At 38.3% G+C, this 22,944-nt stretch overlaps 1 protein-coding gene across 1 annotated transcript in view; it reads left to right on the top strand.

Annotated features, from left to right (window-relative positions):
• Positions 1–7,335: 7,335 nt before the first annotated feature.
• NFKB1 (nuclear factor kappa B subunit 1) overlaps positions 7,336–22,944 on the top strand; it is a gene marked incomplete at its 5' end in the record, with an annotated part of 113,412 nt that continues 97,803 nt past the window's right edge. Inside the window, 1 exon segment of the mRNA NM_001076409.1 lies at positions 7,336–7,365.

Below are 22,944 nucleotides of genomic sequence, written 5' to 3'. Positions count from 1 at the left end.
TTGAAAGACTTTTTCAGGAAAATGCCCTAATCCAATTAGGGGTTGGTGGCATTTGAAAATCTGTTATCTTTGTTTTAAACTTTCAATTTTATCTTATGTCCTGCAGCTGGCATTTACACGGGCTGAATAAATGCCCCTGTTTTTCAAATTCGTTAGTAAATACTGGAGTATAGGTACAAAAATAGTTGTTCCCCTTTGTAAGCACTCCTTTGATCTTTGCACTTCCTTCTTCTACCTCTTAAACAAGATCATCTGTAATGACTGAGTTGCCCTTAATGAAAGCTCACTTGGTCCGAAATAGGCAGAACTTCAGATTTAGTGATCACGGTCCTCATATTTCTCTTGTTATGTTCCTTGGAACAAATTGACGCTAGTTGAGAAACTGGTATCTATGGAGCTTGTTTTTACTACTACTTTCAGGCTTCCAGATAACTGATGAAGAAAGTTACTGCCTTAACTTAACTTTCAGGGATTGCTCATTGTGGTAGATGGAAGGCCTCGATAAGGAATTGGCAGCTACAGGAATCTTGGACTATCATTCAGTCAGCAAGCCCTTATTTTTACCTAATTTATGAGAGGTATTCCCCTGTTCAGAAGAGGTGAAAGTTCTGGCTTCTGGGGGAAGTGGTTACTTCATAACCTTCAATTAGTTTGAACTTGGGAGAAGTAAGAACAGTAGTTGATATTTTGAAACAATACATGTAAAAAATGATGTCTGAGTTTCTGTATAGATTTTTTATAAAGTAGTCAAAATATCTTTTTCAGAACTTATTAGTAGAAGTGCTGTTCTGAGCATAGAAATGACTGCTGTAGAAAATGTATGTGGAAATGCAGAGTAGTTTAACCAGTAAGAGGGAATATTCAGGTTATACTCTTCCAGTCTACTATTAACTAGGAACCACATTAACAGGAGTGGATGCTTAAGAATCAATGGCTATGCAAAATTTTTATTTCCCTTTAAGTAGGGGGGTTGTTTTGTTTGGCTGATTGGTTTTCTGTTTATACTATAAATCATATAAAGGTGGCATGATTTATGTTTTAAGAAGAGAAGGAGGAAGGGAAAGAACAGAATTTTCAGGCTGGGGGACGATTTTAAACGTGCTGCCGCTGTATCTATATTTGTGTCTGATCAGAGTTAATTGACGGCTGCTTCTTGGTGACCAGAAAACCACATTGAAGCCGTTTACCCTGCGTTCTGGGAATGACTTCTCATTTGCTGTCTTGTATCTCCCATAAATACTAAATTCCCCTAGAGTGTTCTTAGAGGTGAGCAAATAAGTCATCAGAAACATACCTAGTTGACCCTGTCACTGCTTAGGAGACTGAGAGTTTTTAAGATAGAGGCATTCATTCATGTTCAGAGAGGAAAGTTGGGACTTGGGACATAGTTTAGCAAGTCAGTTTAGTTCCTCGAGCATGATTTTTGTCTTTTCCTTTTCAATCAAAAAAGATTAATATTCTCAACCAGATAATCTAGTGGAGTTAGTAGTTAAGATAATAGTACCAAGACACTTATCTTGGCAATATTTCATTAATTAGTATCCAGTGCCTCTCTGTTAGATTAAAAAAAAGTAACATTCTTTTCACAATGACGACATTGTTTCATACCTTTAGTGTCTGTTGTTTTAAGAGAGGGCTCCTGAATGAAAATTAATATGCTTTCATCTTTTCAGGAGAAGTTGGTAGACCTACTCTTGAACATCAACTAACAGCTTAGAAAATAAGTTGTGAAGTGAAATCTTATTGCTGGACTAAAATTAAACCTAAGCAGTTTTACACAACAGTGATACACAGTATGATTTGTTAAAGAGTATAGACTCTTCAAGATTGTAGATTATGGGTGAAAATATTTGTTACATTTAGAATATTAATCTTAAAAAACATCATTGTATTTAAAATTTTTAACGTATTTTAAATTTTAAAATAAATTAGTTTTTTATTATTCTCTTGTATTTTTTTATAGTAACTGATTGATTTAGTTATCAGTAGTATAAGTTTCAGCTGCATTAATTTCTTGCCTATTTGATATTAGAATAATGAAACAGATGGTTTAATTCCCCATTACAAATTGGCTTTTTACTTTTCATTTACATCTCATCATTAGGCCAAAAATCTTACAACCAGTTTTTATTCTGACCCATACGGGGTACTTTTTAATAAATTATTGTTCTAGTGAATTTCAGATGCTCTTTGAATATGAATATGGTATTTAGGTATAAAGAACTAGTTTTTTACTTCTTCCCAGAAAGCAAGATAAAGTAGTATACTTTTTGTTCTTTGCAGAAAACAGCTGCCTTTTTTAAAAAAAAAGCAAACAAAACAGCAAAACTTATGGGATTCTTTCATTCAACAAACAGTTGTTGAGTGCTTTCTATGTACCCATAAGTACAAAGTGTTAGATATTTGCCAGTATAGATTGGATATAATTTCTTTTTAGTTGGAACTATGGAATTTTTATTTTCTCAGGTAGTTATCTTCCTCTCCTTTTTAAAGAATATGACATAAAGAATTTTACAAAAGCTCTATCAGTCAGAATTGTTTTTTTTTTTTTTTTTCATAACTTCTGGGCATAAACAAAACACAGAGCTATAATGTCACAGTCTTCACTGTAGGAGTCAAAAATTATATGGACAGTTCAAACATTTCCTACTGGAAAATAAAACGTTGGGTTTTTCTTAGATTTAAGCCTTTTGATACATGAGATTCATTACATTAGTGCTTGTACATGAGATTTTTCTTTTTTTGCTAACTTGAACTAAAAAAACACAAAACCTATATAAAGTTAAGCATACATCTATAGTAAGAGTTTAATTAACATCAAGGAACTAATTGATTGCTAAAATGAACTTTGTCAAAATAATTATTTTACAAAATTATTTTTATTATTACTATTTATTGTGTAGTTTTACTAAACACATCAAACTATATTTCAGTGTCAGGGCAAATGTATCCTTCATTTTTATCTCCAGAAATCAATTCTAATGATATTAAGCTTGAATAAAAATTAAAAGTGATGACAGATTCCCTAATCTATTCATTGGTTCTGGGTTCAAGCCTGCAGTTCATTTGAACAGTGAAAATAAATTGCTTAATTGTCTTGGAAAATATGTCTTCCAAGACAAGAATTTTAGGAATGGAGAAAATGACTTTTTTTTTTTTAGTGTTTTAACCTGAATCCTTGACTCATGTTTTATTGATGTTTTAAGAACTTTGTCTACTAGTTCTTATCTTAGGTGTAGGTTTATTTTCTAAGTTAACCATTTATTGGTGTTTGATCATTAAGACTTACAAAGCATGTATTTTTCTTTTAAATGGCTAGGTGTGGTCCTGAGGTCAGAAGAAAAGAATCCCTAAAAATGTACAGCATCTGGTGTGATGCTCTTGATATAATATAAGCCCCTGTGTGACTTATAAAGTTAAAGACAATATGGAAGGATGGAAGGCAGATAATTGCCTGTTTATATAGAGCACATTTAAAGTAGAGAGGAGAAAACATGAAGTTAATAGATGTTAAATTTAATGTTGAAAAATTTGGCCAAAACAAAGGATAATGAAAGCATAGATAAAGTTTAGGAGAGGATCCTCTATGAAATTAGATCTTGAACTTTATTTTTTACTTAAATGTGAAAAATAAAAATAATCTAGAAAGTGAATCAGAATTCCAGAGAAAAGGATAAATTCTATATATTATGGATGAGAAAAAGAAGGTCAGAATGAAAGGAAGGAGGGAAAGGTTGTCCTTGAATAGAACTTTTTTGTAGATATTTCACTATGGCTTATCCTCCTTTTGATTAATTGAAATCAATGGTCATTTCTTCCACATTCTGAAGTCAGTTGTGTTCAGCAGACCTCAGTACATGTGGGAGATTAAAATCAAAAGCATGGTTTTTGACAACAGTTAATTGTATTTCCTTGCTCCTGTGCTATATCATACCAGTCATTTGATATAACACCTTTATGATTTCTCCATGTGTTTACCCAGTTTCCCATGTTAGACATTTAACTAAATGTAACAAGCACAGTGGTCATGTATGGATGTGACGGTTGGACTGTGAAGAAAGCTGAGCGCCGAAGAGTTGATGCTTTTGAACTGTGGTGTTGGAGAAGACTCTTGAGAGTCCCTTGGACTGCAAGAAGATCCAACCAGTCCATTCTAAAGGAGATCAGTCCTGGGTGTTTTTTGGAAGGACTGATGCTAAAGCTGAAACTCCAATACTTTGGCCACCTCATGCGAAGAGTTGACTCATTGGAAAAGACTCTGATGCTGGAAGGGATTGGGGGCAGGAGGAGAAAGGGACGACAGAGGATGAGATGGCTGATGGCATCACCAACTTGATAGACATGAGTTTGAGTGAACTCCGGGAGTTGGTGATGGACAGGGAGGCCTGGCATGCTGCAGTTCATGGGGTCGCAAGGAGTCGGACACGACTGAACGACTGAACTGAACTGAATAAGCACAGCTTGGAAAATTTTAGTATTTCCTGACTGTTTTAAAACATTGCCTTATCAGTCATTTACCTTGAAGTTCTTTTTTATGATGGGCAGGGAAAGTTTCCAATTTCTCTTACAAAGTCTGCCATAATGGTCCAATAGGAATTAGTCCAAGTTGAAATAGATTCATAATGGGGGTGGTTGGTGAGCAGGTGGCAGTTGTGCTATACTTACCAAGTATGTGTTAAACTGGAGGAGTCCGTTCATTCAAGGCAGGCCACAGAAAATAATTTTATTGCTGAGGGACTTAAGTATCATTACATGGATGTCCCCATCAATATGCCAATATCAGATTTATCATCATTTCCACCCACCACATTGCTTTTCCCAGCACGTTAGGGAATACAGTTGTTGGCCCACTCAGTAGATTTCCCATGCCAGAAATCTAGGAACCCATTCTTCATGAACACTCACTCATTTCTACCAGTACATCACCAAATTCTATCAATTCAGCCTCCTCTCATCTCCAGAATCCATCCCTTCCTCACTGAATCTCTAGCTTTCATTTTTGCGTTGTCTCCTGATGCATAATCTCCTGCTTCTAGTCCATCCTTCATTTCAGCATAAAAGTCAGCTTTCTAAAGGGCGAATCTCATCATATCACAATCTTTGTATTTCTGAAATGAATCTCCATTGTCTTCACAAGGTGATTCCTGCACCCCTCACCTCAAAACCCTACTCCTCATCCATCCTGTTTCTCAAGTCATCCAGATCACTTTTCAGTTCCTGTCCACCATGTTTTCTCATTTTGGATGCCTCTGGATATGCACTCGCTGGGTGAGGAGTACCCTTTCCTCCCTAGCCATTGTACTCACTATGCAGGCTTCAGGCATCATGTACACATCACCATTTCTCTGTCCCTTCTGTATCCATTCTCCCTGACCTCCCCATAAAGACTTTTGTGCTCCCAGTCCATGGACTCTTGACTTCCTATACTTTCTAGACAGAAGATATCTTGACAGCAGGGGTTTCATCTTGCTTTTTATTTGCACACCACCCGGTAAGTTTGCTGATTGAATAAGTAAGTAACTAGCCAAATATTGGTAGACTGCTATTGACAAGCTGTGTGACTTGGGGCAAATTAATTTCTCTGGGCTTCATTTTCTCTCTCCAAAAGAAAAAAAAAAAAGGTTAGACTAAGCATCTCCCTCAAATTATTTTTTCCTTTGTAATAGTACTGTTGAAAGATTTCCAATTTTCTTGCTTTATTGAGATAGGTCAACTTAAGGAAGATGCATGTGAGAAGGTACGAAGACAATTCTTGATTGTCATATGAGGATAATATGAGGAGCTCTCTATTTTTGTATTCTGAGTTATCATTTATGGTCCCAGTCCAGCTTCTTCCTGACTTTCAGGTGTTCTGGAGTTGCATCTTTTTGTTGTTAATTATTCTTTACTCAATGCTCCTATCACCAAAGGAATTGAAGGCAAACATGACACAGAAGTTGAATGTAAACTTCAGTATTTTGATTCTGAATTGGTTCAAGCTCTCAATAATTATAGCTATATCTGGAGGAAGAAGATAGGAAAATGGTAGTGGTAAGAGCTGAGTCCTCATCTTTCATAGCAAGAACACAAGGTCTGAACTTGATCAACTAAGAAAAAAGATATAAGCATGGTTTTGGAGATATGAAAAGAACACCCAGGAAAACCAAAAAGAGGAAGTTAAGAGCGTTGAAAAGTTAATCACTCTGAAAAAGAACCTTTGCTTTTTAACTCAGCTCTTTCACTTGTGTGTTGTAGAATTTCTTTTTAACCATTAATTCTTTTGAATATATGTTGAGTCCTTCCTATGTGCCAGGTACACTGGGAATGTCATGTTGAACAAGACAAATACATGACTTCATGGAGCTTATTAGATCATATAATGTTTTCATTAAAAAATTTTTTTTATAATAGCTTTTTAAAAATGGGAAAATCACATAACTAAGAAACTGCCCAAATCACAAAGGTATGGATTTAATGAATTATCTCAAAGTGAACCCATTTAATGTTAAATAGAAGATTACCAGCATACCAAAAGCCCCCTTTCTGCTCCTTCTTAGTCAAGATTCTTAAAAGGTTTCACTAATGACTGTTGGATTACATATATGTTGATTCCATGACTCATTCATCCACATACAATTGAGAGTTGACTGAATGATTTCATTAATTCCAGGTGCTAACAGTGAGATTCACAAAAGTTGAGTTCTCCTATGGTTAAAAGCCCTAAAGGCAGTTCATTTCAGATTGTCCTCACTAAACAAAATATATAAATAAAAACATAAAGCAAATCACATTTTCACACTAATTTGTCATTTATGAGTTTGAGTAAATATTTTGTTTATTGCCATGTATTCAAGATCACTGACAAAGAGACGTGAGAGAAAGAAATATTTGCATCTGATCTTTTCAGACATAGAAGAGAGGGTGGTTAACCTGTTCCCCCTCTGCTCACTTTGTATACTGACATCTGCATATATTGAAGGGTTTATCTACAGGAGTGGTCATTGTGAAAAGACCTTCTTATCAAGACTCTAGAAGTGAACAGTCCCCGTATAAGGCCTGATTTTGGTGCCTGCAAGTCATTATATGTATGTATTTGGAAGGTGGTTATGATTTTTTTCTTTGAGGAAACCATTTTCTCCCTCTTAGGACAGTTGTCACCATATGCAAAGAAGCAAGTATTGCTGGTTCACATGATGAATCCTTTTCTGTTAAAACATAGGACATATTTTTATTGATATTGGAGAATTAGTAAAAAATGAAAATCCAAACTAAAGTTATCAGGTTTAAGAAAATGTGATCAGTTTCTCTAAATTTGATCAAAAGAATATTTTTAATGTCTTAGGAATTCCCTGGCGGTCCAGTGGTTAGGGCTCCGTGCTTCTACTGCAGGGGGGCACAGGTTTGATCCCTTGTCTCCCTAGTTGTGGAACTAAGATCCCACATGCCACACAGCATGGCCAAAAAAATTTAAAAAAACAACATTAATCTGTAATTCGTAATCTGTGAAGTCTCCTCCTCCTCCATTTGCAAATATAAATACTCCATAATAGTACTCAAGACAAAGGCCATACATGAAATTAAAATTTGGTCGTACTCTATTTTTATTATAATTTTAGTTTTTTAGAGCAGTTTAAGGTTTACAGCAAAATTGAGGGGAAAACCAGGGATTTACCATGTACTGCCTGTCCCACACATGCATAGCTTCCCCCATAATCAGCGTTTCCTACCACAGCAGTGTATTTGTTGCCATTGATGAACCAACATTAACGTATCATAATCACCCAAAGTCCGAAGTGTACATTATGGTTCATTCTCGCTGTGTGCATTCTGTGGGTTTGGACAGGTGTATAATTACAAGTGTCCATCATCATGGCATCATACAGGAGGATATATTTCACTGTCCTAAGAAGCCTCTGTGCTCTGTACAGACATGCATCCTCCACCCCCATCATACTCTAGTTTCAGGGAGGAAGAAATCTGTAGAAATAGAAATGTGGAAGCAAAAAGTTGCAGAACAAAGTCCAGTAAGTCAAATCCCTTATTTATGCCACTTGTGTGAAAGACCTTAAACTTGGACTAAGTATATTCAGTTGGTTTTAATGTGGAAATGACTGACTTCATGAGTGACTTCAGTTATAACATGAAAGGTTTTAGATAATTTATGATAATTTTTAGAGACCTTCTCTAGCTACCCAAATTTATTTTCACCAGATTTTATCCTGCTGTAGTGCAAACAATAAGAAATGTTACTTGGAATGGATCTGCCATTTTATATGTGCTTAGTCACTCAGTCGTGTCTGACACTTTTGCAACCCCATGGACTGTAGCCCACCAGGCTCCTCTGTCCATGGGGATTCTCCAGGCAAGAATACTGAAGTGGGTTGCCATGCCCTCCTCCAGCCATTTGATATACCTGGCATTTAAGTATAATATTCAGAAATGTCCAAAACATTTTTGATCCTATACATTTCAGTCATTTATGATTAAGAAAACACCAGAGGCAAAGATTTGTTTCTTACAGAAAGCGTTGGAATTCATTCTAATCACTTCTCTCAGAAAATCCTTCTTCCCCATGATTGCAGTGGACAAGATACAGTGAGAATTTAGATGCTTCTTTCATACAGGGGAATGAGGTTGTATTTACTATGCTTATTGATTCTAAGGCACACCTCCAATTTAACATCTTGAGTTAATTATATATGTTTGAGGATTTTCTAGATATCTTTCTGTTCTTAGTTTTTAACTTAATTTCATTGTGTCTGAATAATATATTTTGTGTGCTTTTCCTTCTTTGAAATTTATCGAGACTTGTTTTATGATCCGACAGATAGTGTCTCTTGGTGACTGTTCCATGTGTACTCGAACGTGTATTCTGCAGTCGTTCATTGAATGTTCTCTACTGTATGTGCATTTAGGTTAATGCAGCTCAAGGTGGTGTTCCTACATTTTCTACGAAAATTACTGATGTCCTCTTGATTTGCTTTTATTAATTATGGAGAGAAGAGTGTTAAAAATCTTAACTATAATTGTAGACATTTCCACTTCTTTTAGTTCTGCCACTTTTTACTTCATGTATCTTGAAGCTCTGTGAATATGTACATATACCTTACAATATTATTTCTCCATGATGATCTGCCTCTTCATTTTATGAAATGTTCCTCTCTGTCCCTGGTAGTCATTCTTCTCTTGAAGTCTACTGTATATGATATTTTAAAACAACCTGCTTTTTTGCATTTAGTATTTCCATGGTGTAACTGGCATAACTTTCCATCTTTGTACTTTTAAACTCAGTCTTTAATATTGAAGTGTAATTCTTTTTAATTTTTTTAAATTGGAGGATAATTGCTTTACAATATTGTGTTGGCTTTTGCCATACAACAACATGAATCAGCCAGAAGTACATATATGTCTCCTCCGTCCTGAACCACCCCCCCTCACTCCAGCGCATCCCTCTAGGTTGTCACAGAGTGCCAGGTTGAGCTCCCCGTGCCTGTACAACAGCTTCCCGTTAGCTGTCTGTTTCACACATGGTGGTGTATATATGTCAGTGCTGCTCTCAAGTCGTCCCACCACCCCCTTCCCCCACTGTGTCCAAAGGCTGTTCTCTACGTCTGCATCTCTACTTCTGTCCTGCACCTAGGTTCATCAGCGCCATTTTTCTAGATTCCATATATATGTGTCAGTATACGAAATTTGTTTTTCTCTTTCTGACTTTCTTCACTGTGTACAACAGGCTCTAGGTTCGTCCACCTCACTAGAACTGACTCAAATGCATTCCTTTTTATGGCTGAGTAATATTCCATTCTTGTATATATGTACTACAACTTCTTTATTCATCTGCTGGTGGACATCTAAGTTGCTTCCGTGTCCTAGCTGTTGTAAATCGTGCTGCTGTAATTCTTATGCAAACTTATACCTGAGTCTTGCTTTTGTGTCCAACAGTCAATCTCTGTTTTTGTGCAGTTGACTCTAGTCTATTTCTATTTAATGTAATTTTTGATATGGTTGGGCTTAAGCCTATTGTCTCGCTTAATTGTTATCCATTTGTGCCATCTGTTCTTTATTCTCTTTTCCCTCCTTTCCTACCATCTTTTGAATAAATCAGGGTTACTTTTAAAGTTCCATTTTTATCTCCTTCATTGGTTATTTTTCAAGTGGTTGCTTTCGGGATTATAGTATGCATTCCTGAGTCTACCATGAATTAATACTATAACATGTCACATGTAATGTAAGAATTTGATACTTGTTTACTTCCATTTGTCCTCTTCCCTTCTGTGTTGTTACGCTGTTTACTTCTGCAAAGGTTATAAACCCCAAAACGTAGTGTTTCTTTTGAATAACAAACAAGAAAGAATTCTTATCCTTACCCACCTATTATGCACCTCTGGTGTTTTTTATTCTTTCATGTAGGTCCAGGTTTCCATCTGGTACCATTTCCCTTCAGCACGAAGAACTTTCTTTAACATATCTTTTAGCAGACCTGCTGACGACAGATTTTCTCAGCTCTTGTTTATTTGAAAAACGTCAATTTCACTTTTTATTTTTAAAGGATATTTTTGCTGAATATAGAGTTTTTCACTGATTTGGTTTTTTCCTTTCAGCACTTTCATCATTGTTTCTGACGAGAAGTCAGCTGTCATACTTACCATTGTTCCTTCTTATCCCTATATACTTTTAGGATTTTTTGTATCATTAATTGTTAACAGTTTGGCTGTAATATGACTGACCATGGTTTTGTTTTTATCCAACATGGGTTTTTTTGAGATTCTTGAATTGTGGATTCATTTTTTTTAAATCAAGTTTGTAAAGCTCTCCACCATTATTCAAATATATTTTCTCTCTTTTTTCTCATTTTGGAACTCTAAATTACACATATATTACACATATATGTTGTCTCATAAGTCACTGAAAGTGTTTTTTTCTGCTTTTTCCCTCTGTGCTTCACTTTGACTAGTTTTTTATTGACCATTATTCAAGTTTATTGATTCTTCCTTCTACATTGCTCAGTATTCTAATTCCACTTAGTGAAATTTCATTTCAGTTTAGGATTTTATTGATTTTCTGTTTTAATAGTTTTAATTTCTATGCCAAGGTCTCCTGTTTATCCACTGTATCCATGTTTCCCTTTACATTCTTGAACATACTGCTATTGGCAGTTTTAAAGGCATTGGCTGCTAATTTCATCATTTGTGTCATTTTTTCTTCTGGGTCATATTTTCCTACTTCTTTGCATATTTTGTCATTTTTTGTTGTACATTGCGAACACCACATTGTAGAGAGTATGGATCTTTGTTTTCATTTAAAGGTTGTTGAATTTTGTTGTAACAGGCAATAAATTTGCTCATGGATCACTGGGTTTTATTAAGATGGGTTTAGAGTAACCCTTATTCTAAGATGTGTCCCTTACTCTCATTGCATGGTCTTATGAGGTCACAGCTGAATGTTAAGATTGTTAAATGATATCTCTTCACCCTAGATGATTGGAGCTTTGGAGTCTCTCAGAAGTCCCAGGAACCTCTGGAATCTCAGTTCAGCTTATTCTGTTCCCCCTTGTCTGGATGTGGATCTCCAGCAGCTGTTTTCTAGTAGACTTTGCAGAATCTTGTCCTTCACTAGCACAGTTTAGTATTTGGCCAATGGCTGGAAGTGACTCCTATGCAGATTTATGAGCCTCTTTCTCTGTGTATCTCTCTCCTCTCTGAAACTCTTCCCAGTGAGATTGCTGCTCTCTGTTGGGGCTCTATTTCCTTATGTCATAGTTTGGAACACACCCTCAGTCAAAACATGAATTTGGAGCACATCTCAAGTGTTTCCATTCTCTAACAGTATATTGTCTTATACTGTTTCTTGTCCATAGACTTAAATTATTGCTTTGGGTATTTTGTGTAGCTTTTACATTTGATTATGGCAACGGGGGAAAGTTTAGTAATTGTTTCTCTGTCATGACTGGAACCAAAAGTTCACATTTGGACAAATCTGAAATTGCACTGTTTATTTCCATTAATGCAAAATTTATTTTTAAAAATATTTATTTACTAATTTGGCAATACAAAGAAGCAGAACTCTTATCTATTTTTGTTGTTGTTGTTTAGTCACTAAGGCATATTCAGCTCTTGCAACCCCTTGGACTATAGCTCGCCAGGCTCCTCTATCCATGGGATTTCCCAGGCAAAAATGCTGGAGTGGGTTGCCATTTCCTTCTCCAGGGGATCTTTTCAACCCAGGGATCAAACCTGCATCTCCTGCATTGACAGGTGGATTCTTTTACCACTGAGTCACCAGGGAAGCCCATATCTATTTTTAGGTATCTATAAAAAAAAAAAAAAAGATAAAGAGTAGAATAGTATGTTGTCAAGTGTGAAGTAATCAATACACAGAAGTATTATAGCCCTTGAACGTGCCCTGTAGAGCTATAGGTTACAGGGGAAATACAGGGTTTCTTGGCAAAGGTTGTATTTGAGTAGAAGCTTGAGAAGTGGGTAATATTTAAGTAGGAAAGGAGGTCTTCCTAAAGTAGGATGCAGGGCATACTGTGAACGAATAACACAAGATAAAAATGAGCAAGGCGTTTAAAAATTTTTTTATAATTTTTTGGCTGTGCTAGGTCTTTGTTGCTATGTGGGCTTTTCTCTAGTTGAAGAGCTGGGGGTGACTCTTCAATGCTGTGCGTGGGCTTCTCGTTGCAGTGGCCTCTCTTGTGGAGCAAGGGCTCTAGGGCGCATGGACTTCAGTAGTTGAGTTGTGGCTCCTAGGCTCTAGAGCATGGGCTCAATAGTGGCGCACGGGCTTGGTTACTCCAAGGCTTGTGGGATCTTCCTGACCAGGTATCGAACCCATATCACCAGCATTGGAAGGTGATTCTTTACCACTGAGCCATCAGGGACACCCAACAAGGCATTAAAAAAATATATTTACTTATTTTTAATTGATTGATGGTTGCTTTACAATATTGCTTTGATTTCTGTCATACATCAACATGAATTAACTATAGGTGTACAAATCCAGCAAGGCATTTTTGAATGATCAGTCTGCCTCTCATAGAAGGTTTTGGTAGGGATGTAGTGAAAGCCCTCAACCACTCAGCATATTATATGATAAGCATTACCTCTTAAAAAAAAAAAAAGAATCTGTTAAGATGATGTTTTTAGTGTGATATGGTGAATGGCTGAGTACTTTCGACTTTGTCTTTTAAGAAATAAGGCAATAATGTGAAAGATGCTTAAGGAAGAAAAAAACACCACAATAAAGGAGAATAATGGAGGCTATCATTGTCACTCAGAGGTGAGGTGGTGAAAGTTTAACTGGAATGTAACAGTGAAAGGAATGTGGAAAGGAGGGGCAGATACAGGAAATAATATAGAAAAAAAATTAACAGAAATTGATTATTGACTGGATATGTGTGAGATAGGCAGAGGGAAAAGGAGAAAAAGTTGACTGATTTTTGCCCCTGAGTGTATGAGAGAATGATATATTGGCAAAAACTGGAAAGTCAAGCAATGAGGCTCATTACCCTAGGAATGACAAATTTGGTGTTAGGTAGTAGAGAGTTTGGAGAAGGCAATGGCACCCCACTCCAGTACTCTTGCCTGGAAAATCCCATGGATGGAGGAGCCTGGTAGGCTGCAGTCTATGGGGTCACTAAGAATCGAACACGACTGAGCGACTTTACTTTCACTTTTCACTTTCATGCATTGGAGAAGGAGATGGCAACCCACTCCAGTGTTCTTGCCTGGAGAATCCCAGGGACGGGAGAGCCTGGTGGGCTGCCGTCTCTGGGGTCGCACAGAGTCGGACACGACTGAAGTGACTTAGCAGCAGCAGCAGCGGCTGAGCAATAACGAATCCACTTGCCAATGCAGAGGACGTGGACGGCTGAGCAATAACGAATCCACTTGCCAATGCAGAGGACGTGGATTTGATCCCTGGGTCGGAAAAATCCCCTGGAGAAGGAAATGGGAACCCACTGCAGTATTCATTCTTGCCTGAAAATCCCATGCACAGAGGAGCCTGGTGGGCTACAGTCCATGGGTTTGCAATAGAGTCAGACATGACTTAGCAACTAAATAACAAGAAGTAGAGAGTTAAAAGGATTAAAAACATTATTAATTTGTTTTATAATGGGTTCAGTCCCTATTTCGGGAAGATCCCCTGGAGGAGGGCATGGCAACCTACTCCAGTATTCTTGCCTGGAGAATCCCATGAACAGAGGAGCCTGGTGGGCTACACGCCATGGGGTCGCAAAGAGTCAGACACAACTGACGCGACTTGGCACATAATTGTATCTGCTTAAAGCTAGCAGCAGTTTATTAATATTTATATTTTGAAGGTTTCAACAGTACTAATTTTATTTCTGTTTATACTCTGCTGGTTTTGCCTATTGTCCTTGTTCCTTTTGTTCACTTGGAAACTGAATAGGCCAACAAGTAAAATGAGTACAAAGGGGGTGGTCTAAGACCCTAACAAAGTGTAACTACCAAATTACCAAGATAATCTACCTAACCTATGCCCCACATGCCCTCCATTTCCTGTGACACTTATGTTGCATTGCTTTTGCCTGCCTTCCGACTTACTAAACTGTTGCATTAGTTAGCCTTTGCTGCATAAAAACAAAAAATTACCACAAAGCTAAGATACAAGCATTTCTTATTTGTTTCAATTAGTGAGGCTGTCCATGTCATCTGCGGATCTCTGAAAACTTCTGGCTGCTTCGCTGGTGCTGTATGGTCTAGGGGTCCTCAGCCTGTGTGTCCCCTCACTGCTCCCTGTGTGGTCTCTTGTCCCCCAGTGGGAGGGCCCGGGCTTACTCACAGGGCAGCTGTGTTTAAAGAGAGCAGAATGGTCATTGCCAGGCCTTGAAGTCTGCATTTACAGCTCACACTTCTGTCTACTCTGTCAGAGTAAGTAAGAGGCCTACCAAGATTCAAAGGATGGAGAAATAGATTTTTCCTTTTCTCAAGTGGAGTTGCAAAGAATTTTTGGTCGTTGCTTTCAATCTGCTACAACTGTCAGCTCTGTGAGTACAAGCACCACATCGTTCTTAGGCACTTTGGTGTTTTTGGCAACTGACACATAGTAGGCCTAAATGTTTTTTTAATGAATGACTAAATTAATGTAGGGAGGAAGCATTGAAGGAGCATTTCAATATACCTTAATTTTATACTTTCATCATACCATTAGTGAGAATGGTGTTTTCTATGGGCATGTTTCAGAGAGAATCTCTTTATTCTCCTCCTAGCCTTTGAACTTGATCAAAGGAGATGTTTAAAGCAAAACAAAGCAAAAGACAAATACCATTTGCATTAACGTCTGGTATTTTTACCTTTACTTTTAATTGTCTCGGAAGAACTCTCTTAAGTACTGTGTATTGTCACAATCCTGTTCCAGTTTTCAGGCTATACTAAGGGTAGACTGCCTCCAACCTGAACATTCAGGAGATCTGGAGCTAAGATGCTGTATTAAAGTTGTGAGCCCAGGAGGAAAATCACTTCTGTGGCTTAGAAAGTGATTGAATCATAGTGGAGTCAGATTAGCTGACATTACTCTGTCCATCTAAGGGGATGCCGTCCTCTCTACAAACCTCAGTATTCTCATCTGGGATAGTATTTCTCAGAATTATTTTGAGAGTTACGTGATATATGTGAAGCGCTAGCTCTTACCTTACTCATGGCAGGTACTCAGTAAAGTTTAGTTCTTTCTTCATGTGAAGCAGTGCACTGTCGTGACATGATGCCATGCACCTGGGTTTCTCATCCTTGGCACTGTTGACGTTTGGAGTTGGATATTTCTTTATTGTGAGGGGCTGTCCTGTGCATTAGAAGATGTTCAGCAGCATTTCTAATATCTACTCACTAGATACCAGTAGGACCACCTGCCAGTTGTGACAGATGAAAATGTCTACAGCTATTGCCAAATGTCCCTGCAGGCAAAATGCAAACATTTTTTTCAGCAGTGATACGGATCGGGAGGGAATGTGGCAGTATATCCGTAAATGTAGGATGGGAAAAAAATGAAAACATTTGTTTCTTCTCAGAGTGCCTAAAACTTTTACTGCCTGTTACTCCCATCATTTTTTATAAACATATTGTTTACTGTGCTACATAAAATGGCTAGCATTTCTATGTGTCACTAACTGCACTGGTAAGCTTTACATGCAGTAATAGTTGAATGTTGTGTCAGATTGGCATTCTGTTGTGAACAAGGACCTTATCTTATACCAGCTCCAAGCATAATGCATTTGTACTTACTAGGTAGCTATTCTGCATATTAATTGGTCACATTGCATCTGCCTCAAACAGTAGGGAGCTGAAAATGAAATGGAGGAGTGGAAAAACGTAGAAAATGAGTTTATATTTTCTGAAAATGTCAGTTCAGTTCAGTCACTCAGTCATGTCTGACTCTGCAACCCCATGGACTGCAGCACGCCAGGCTTCCCTGTCCATCACCAACTCCCAGAGCTTACTCAAACTCATGCCCATTGAGTCGGTGATGCCATCCAACCATTTTATCCTCTGTCATCCCCTTCTTCTCCTGCCTTCAATCTTTCCCAGCATTAGGGTCTTTCCAAATGAGTCAGTTCTTCACATCAGGTGGCCAAAGTATTGGAGCTTCAGCTTCAGCATCAGTCCTTCCAATGAATATTCAGGACTGATTTCCTTTAGAATTGACTGGTTGGATCTCCTTGCAGTCCAAGTTCTCCAACACCACAGTTCAGAAGCATCAGTTCTTCAGCACTCAGCTTTCTTTATGGTCCAACCCTCACATCCATACATGACCACTGGAAAAACCATAGCTTTGACTAGGTGGACCTTTGTTGGCAAAGTAGTGTCTCTGCTTTTTAATATGCTGTCTAATTTTGTCATAGCTTTTCTCCCAAGGAGCAAGCGTCTTTTAATTTCATTTGTACTTACTAGGTGGAGAAGGCAATGGCACCCCACTCCAGTACTTTTGCCTGGAAAATCCCATGGACAGAGGAGCCTGGTAGGCTGCAGTCCGTGGGGTCGCTAGAGTCGGACACGACTGAGTGACTTCACTTTCACTTTTCACTTTCATGCACTGGAGAAGGAAATGGCAACCCACTCCAGTGTTCTTGCCTGGAGAATCCCAGGGATCGGGGAGCCTGGTGGGCTGCCGTCTCCGGGGTTGCACAGAGTTGGACACGACTGAAGCGACTTAGCAGCAGCAGCAGCAGCAGTACTTACTAGGAAGTTGTTGGAGAAGGCAATGGCACCCCACTCCAGTACTCTTGCCTGGAAAACCCCATGGACGTGGGAGCCTGGTAGGCTGCAGTCCATGGGGTCGCTAAGTCGAACACGACTGAGCAACCTCTCTTTCACTTTTCACTTTCAAGCATTGGAGAAGGAAATGGCAACCCACTCCAGTGTTCTTGCCTGGAGAATCCCAGGGATGGGGGAGCCTGGTGGGCTGCCGTCTCTGGGGTTGCACAGAGTCGGACACGACTGAAGCGACTTAGCAGCAGCAGCAGCAGGAAGTTGTACTTACTAGGTAGCTATTCTACATGTTAATTCGTCCCATTGCACCTAATTCAAACAGTAGGGAGCTGAAAATGAAATGGAGGAGTGGAAAAACAGAAAATGAGTTTATACAAATCTAAATGTGGTAGGACACAAATATTCATTATTTTTCAAAAACTCAAAAAATCAGCTATTCTGAGAAAAGTAAACTCACCACTAACTTTCATCTTCGCTATCAATATATGGTCAGAAGATATAAATAAAAAGCCCCTTTAAAGTTAATTTTTTTCTATTTATTATGAAGAAGAGTCCAGTAGTACTTAGAAGTTTTTGATTCATTCATGTTTTATGTTTTATTCAGTGTAATCATTAATTGTTAAAGATGTCAGAGTTAAACTTTAAATTCAGGACAGGGTTTTATTTTCCTTTTTTTGCTATTTAAATATGTATTTCCAATTACACAATTAAGTTAGAAAATTAAAACAGAAATTTATACTTAAGGAGTAAAAGTCTCTATATTGCTACGTATGGGTCTGAATTATCATTTTAGCAATTATGTAACGTGTAACTGGATGAATGTAGCATAATCATAATTAGTGATCTCCTATCAAAGGACATTTAAATTGTTTAGAGTTTTTTGCTGCAGCTCAGATGGTAAAAAACCTGCCTGCAATGTGAGAGACCTGGGTTCAATCCCTGAGTTGGGAAGATCCCCTGGAGAGGGGAATGGCAACCCCCTCCAGTATTCTGGCCTGGAGAATTCCATGGGCTGTACAGTCCATGGGATCACAAACAGTCAGACATGGCTGAGTGACTTTCACTTTCACTTCACTTCATAGTCTTGTAATTTTTTTTTCACACTTGCCCATATAATTCTTTAGTACACATTTCTGGAAGTGGAATTGGAGAGTGAATGTTGTTGTTCAGTTGCTAAGTCGTGTCGGACTCTGGACTGCAGCCCCCAGTGGGTGATGCTGTCTAAGCACCTCATCCTCTGCTGCCCTCTTCTCCTTTGCCTTCAGTTTTTCCCTGCATCAGGGTCTTTTTTAGAGTTGGCTCTTTGTATCAGCTGGCCAAATAATTGGAGCTTCAGCATCGGTCCTTCCAATGAATATTCAGGGAAGCCCTAATTTCCTTTAGGATGGACTAGTTTGATCTCCTTGCAGTCCAAAGAACTCTCAAGAGTCTTCTCCAGCACCACAATTCAAAAGCATCAATTAATTCTTCAGCGCTCAGCCTTTTTTATGGTCCAACACTCAGCATCTGTACATGACTACTGGAAAAACCATAGCTTTGACCATATGGACCTTTGTTGACAAAGTGATATCTTTGTTTTTTCATCCACTGTCTAGGTTTGTCATAGCTTTTCTTCCAAGAAGCAAGCGTCTTCTAACTCCATGGCTGCAGTCACAGTCCACAGTGATTTTTGAGCCCAAGAAAAGAAAATCTGTCACTGCTTCTACTTTTTCCCCTTCTATTTGCGATGAAGTGATGGGACCAGATGCCATGATCTTAGTTTTTATAATGTTGAGTTTGAAGCCAGCTTTTTCATTGTCCTGTTTCACCCTTATTAAGAGGCTCTTTAGTTGCTCACTTTCTGCCGTTAGAGTGGTATTATCTGCATATCTGAGGTTGTTGGTATTTCTTCCTGCAATCTTAATTACAGCTTGTGCTTCATCCAGCCTGGTATTTAGCATAGTGTACGCTGCATATAAGTTAAATAAACAGGGTGACAGTACACAGCCTTTTCATACTCCTTTCCCAATTTTGAACCAGACAGCTGTTCCATGTAAGGTTCTTTTTTTTTTTTTTTTTAATTTTATTTAATTTTTAAACTTTACATAATTGTATTAGTTTTGCCAAATATCAAAATGAATCCACCACAGGTATACATGTGTTCCCCATCCTAAACCCACCTCCCTCCTCCCTCCCCATACCATCCCTCTGGGTCGTCCCAGTGCACTAGCCCCAAGCATCCAGTATCGTGCATCGAACCTGGACTGGCATCTCGTTTCATACATGATATTTTACATGTTTCAATGCCATTCTCTCAAATCTTCCCACCCTCTCCCACAGAGTCCATAAGATTGTTCTATACATCACTGTCTCTTTTGCTGTCTCGTACACAGGGTTATTGTTACCATCTTTCTAAATTCCATATATATGCGTTAGTATACTGTATTGGTGTTTTTCCTTCTGGCTTACTTCACTCTGTATAATAGGCTCCAGTTTCATCCACTTCATTAGAACTGATTCAAATGTATTCTTTTTAATGGCTGAGTAATACTCCATTGTGTATATGTACCACAGCTTTCTTATCCATTCATCTGCTGATGGGCATCTAGGTTGCTTCCATGTCCTGGCTATTATAAATAGTGCTGCGATGAACATTGGGGTACACGTGTCTCTTTCCCTTCTGGTTTCCTCAGTGTGTATGCCCAGCAGTGGGATGCTGGATCATAAGGCAGTTCTATTTCCAGTTTTTTAAGGAATCTCCACACTGTTCTCCATAGTGGCTGTACCCATGTAAGGTTCTAATTGTTGCTTCTTGACCTGCATACAGGTTTGTGGCATGAATAGACACTCTTATTTGAATATTTCACATTATATGTAGTACATATATAATATTTCACATATGTAGTATATATGTCTTGCAGCATGTTTCCTCCAAAAAATCCCTCCATGAAAAGAAGCTCCAGTGTATTCTTTCTTTTTATTAATCATCCAACAGAGAGATGATGAAAAGTCACTCCTTTTCTTGTTTATCCAAGATGAGGTATTAAAATTACATCTCAATGGTGTCTATTATGACTGAAAATAAATTTGAAAGTGGAGTCACTTTCTATCTCTGATTCCCATCCACATCTTCTGAATGGCATCTAAGATTCTGTTTTTCAAACTGCAGATTGTGAAGTCATTTTAATGGATGTGAAAAATTGTCATTAATTTTTAATTAATCAAATAGAATGTATTTTCTTACAGTGGGCTCTGGTCAAGGAGTGTGAATATATCTGATGCTGGAAAATCCCCCTGGTTACAAGGAAGGGAGTGCCACTAACTCTACCCTTAATGATCCAACCCTGTAACCTTGGTTTTGTAGCCCTCACTAAGAACTCCTTGTGCTAGCCTCTGATATCCGTGGTGGAATTGTCAGAGATGTGCAGAAAATAATCCATTAGGCCTTTCATACAGAACTCACCACATATTCAGAACTTAGCCAGTTATAACATTAGCCTCTCATGTGAGAAATACAAGCAGTTCACTGGGGGAGATATTTTATTTATTGCTAACTAGCTACATTTTCTATTTCCCTTTCCATGGTGTGAAAATGTTCCTGAAAGCTCGCTGTTGAGGGAGAGAGATGCAGAGTTTAGCCCCATCTTCTCACAGTCAGTTCAGTGTCTCCCTTTCTGTTTCAGAGTCCGTCCTCAAAAGCACAGAACTGTGTGCAAAGGGAAAGTGAGAGAAAGGGCTGGGGGAGCAGGAAGGAAGTAGGGACTTTCCCTGGTCTTTCCTAATCCTTCAGTTCCAAAGGCTTAGTAGGTATTTCAGAATTTTGAAATAAAACCTGCTCTTACAATTAATGCAGATATTACTCAGTGATTCATCCTTTCCAAATAATTCTTGGTTTCATTTGACATTTTATTTTTAAATCTTGAATTAACATTGACATCACTCCCAGGGTACTGTTACCTCAGCTCTTTACAGGGAACTGTCTTACAAAGGCCAAGTTCAGATTTTAACCATCATCCATATCTCTTGGGCTGCTTTTGGGCTTTTAAAACTATGATCTTTTGGTACAGGTCCGTACATAAATCACAGGGAGGATATTGGAGGGAGGACTCTATATAATGGGGTGTTTTTTCCAGTGATTTGATTTAGAGATCTTTGAGATTTTCACTACGGTGGTGATCATGATAATAACCCTGCATCATTTCTAATCAAGTAGATTTAGTTGCATTTTTAGAATTAAGGTCAGGCCCACCTTACATTAAATCAAAGGTCAGGAAACCATCCACAGGTTTAAATATATATGTAAAATCAGTGTAATTGAGATTCTGAACAGGTTTTGTCAGTTTAACAAACCAGCAGCCTCCTTTTGCTTTTGAAGACTGTGGGCTAAGATTAGAGGATTCAGGTGATGAGACCACATTAAAGGCAAAAAAAAAAAAAAAAAAGGTCTTAATATTTTTCTTGGAAGCTAAGGCTTCTGTGGTGTTCTGAGAATAAGAATTTTTCACATGGAATGTTGTAACCAGTGTTAGCCCTGTGTTTCAGTGTAAGACTATTTGCTATCATTCTCTTCTTTTTAATATTTATTTACTTCTTTTTAACATTTATTTATTGAAACTCTTGGTTGTGCTGGGCTTCCCTTGTGGCTCAGCTGGTAAAGAATCCGCCTGCAACTCGAGAGACCTGGGTGTGATCCCTGGGTTGGGAAGATCCCCTGGAGAAGGGAATGTATACCCACTCCAGTATTCTGGCCTGGAGAATTCCATGGACTGTGTGGTCCATTGGGTTGCAAAGACTCGGACACGACTGAGCGACTTTCACACACTTGGTTGCTCTGTGTCTTGGCTGCAGCATCTTTAGTTGTGACATGAGGGATCTTTTAGTTGTGGTGTGTGGGATTTAGTTCCCTGATGAGGGATTGAACTTGGGCCCCTGCATTGGAGCATGAAATCTTAACTGCTGGACCACCAGGAAAGTCCCTAGTATTCTTTATGTAACTGAAAATCATGCTAACGAATCTTGAATTTGGATATATATGGAAGTCCATATTAAAAATCTGCACTTACGAGAAGAGTTCTGATGTAGGTGATTTGTTCTTTGAATAAGCATTTGTTAGCTAACATATTCCGAGCAGAATTCTATTTCTTTTGAAGGTCCATCCCCCATCAAAATCTCTCATATTGCAGATAAGCAAACACAGGACACTGTAGTTACATATCCAAAGTCACACACCCAGCAGTGGCAAAACTCTTGAATTTCAAATGACTTAATTCTTCACTGTATCAGGTCAATTTTCCTCCTTTTAGCTGGCCTTAATCAACTACAGCTGTTTGTAATTTGTTAGTTTCTTGTTTTCAACGAATATTTTTTCTGCAAATCTGTAGGAGTTCTTGCTGTGTAGAACTCAGAGCTGCTCTTTCCCCTTTGTTGAAGTTGGGCGTGTTCTGCATCCCACAAGGAACCCTCCAGTGTCTCCCGGACCCCTGCCCAGTCACAGAGTGCTGTAGTAGGAGAGGATCTCATTGGAAATTGGAGTCCTCTTTGGGGGATTTTGGATCGTTGAATGATATATTCATTAGAGTGAGGGCTAAACCATTTTAACAAAGAGACCCGACAGTACACTGGGTTAAGCAACAGGGGAGCTGATTTCTTTTCTCACATCACCATCATTCAGCTGCCATTCATCATTATGTAGGTGGTAGAAGCCAGATCGTCTCCATATATAGATTCTATCCAGTGGGAAAGAGAAGAAACAAAAACA

The sequence above is a fragment of the Bos taurus genome, chromosome 6, assembly GCF_002263795.3.
Source record: "Bos taurus isolate L1 Dominette 01449 registration number 42190680 breed Hereford chromosome 6, ARS-UCD2.0, whole genome shotgun sequence".
Lineage (NCBI taxonomy): Eukaryota > Metazoa > Chordata > Mammalia > Artiodactyla > Bovidae > Bos > Bos taurus.
The sequence above is the reverse complement of the archived record's forward strand: the minus strand, read 5'-3'. Positions and strand labels throughout refer to the sequence as shown.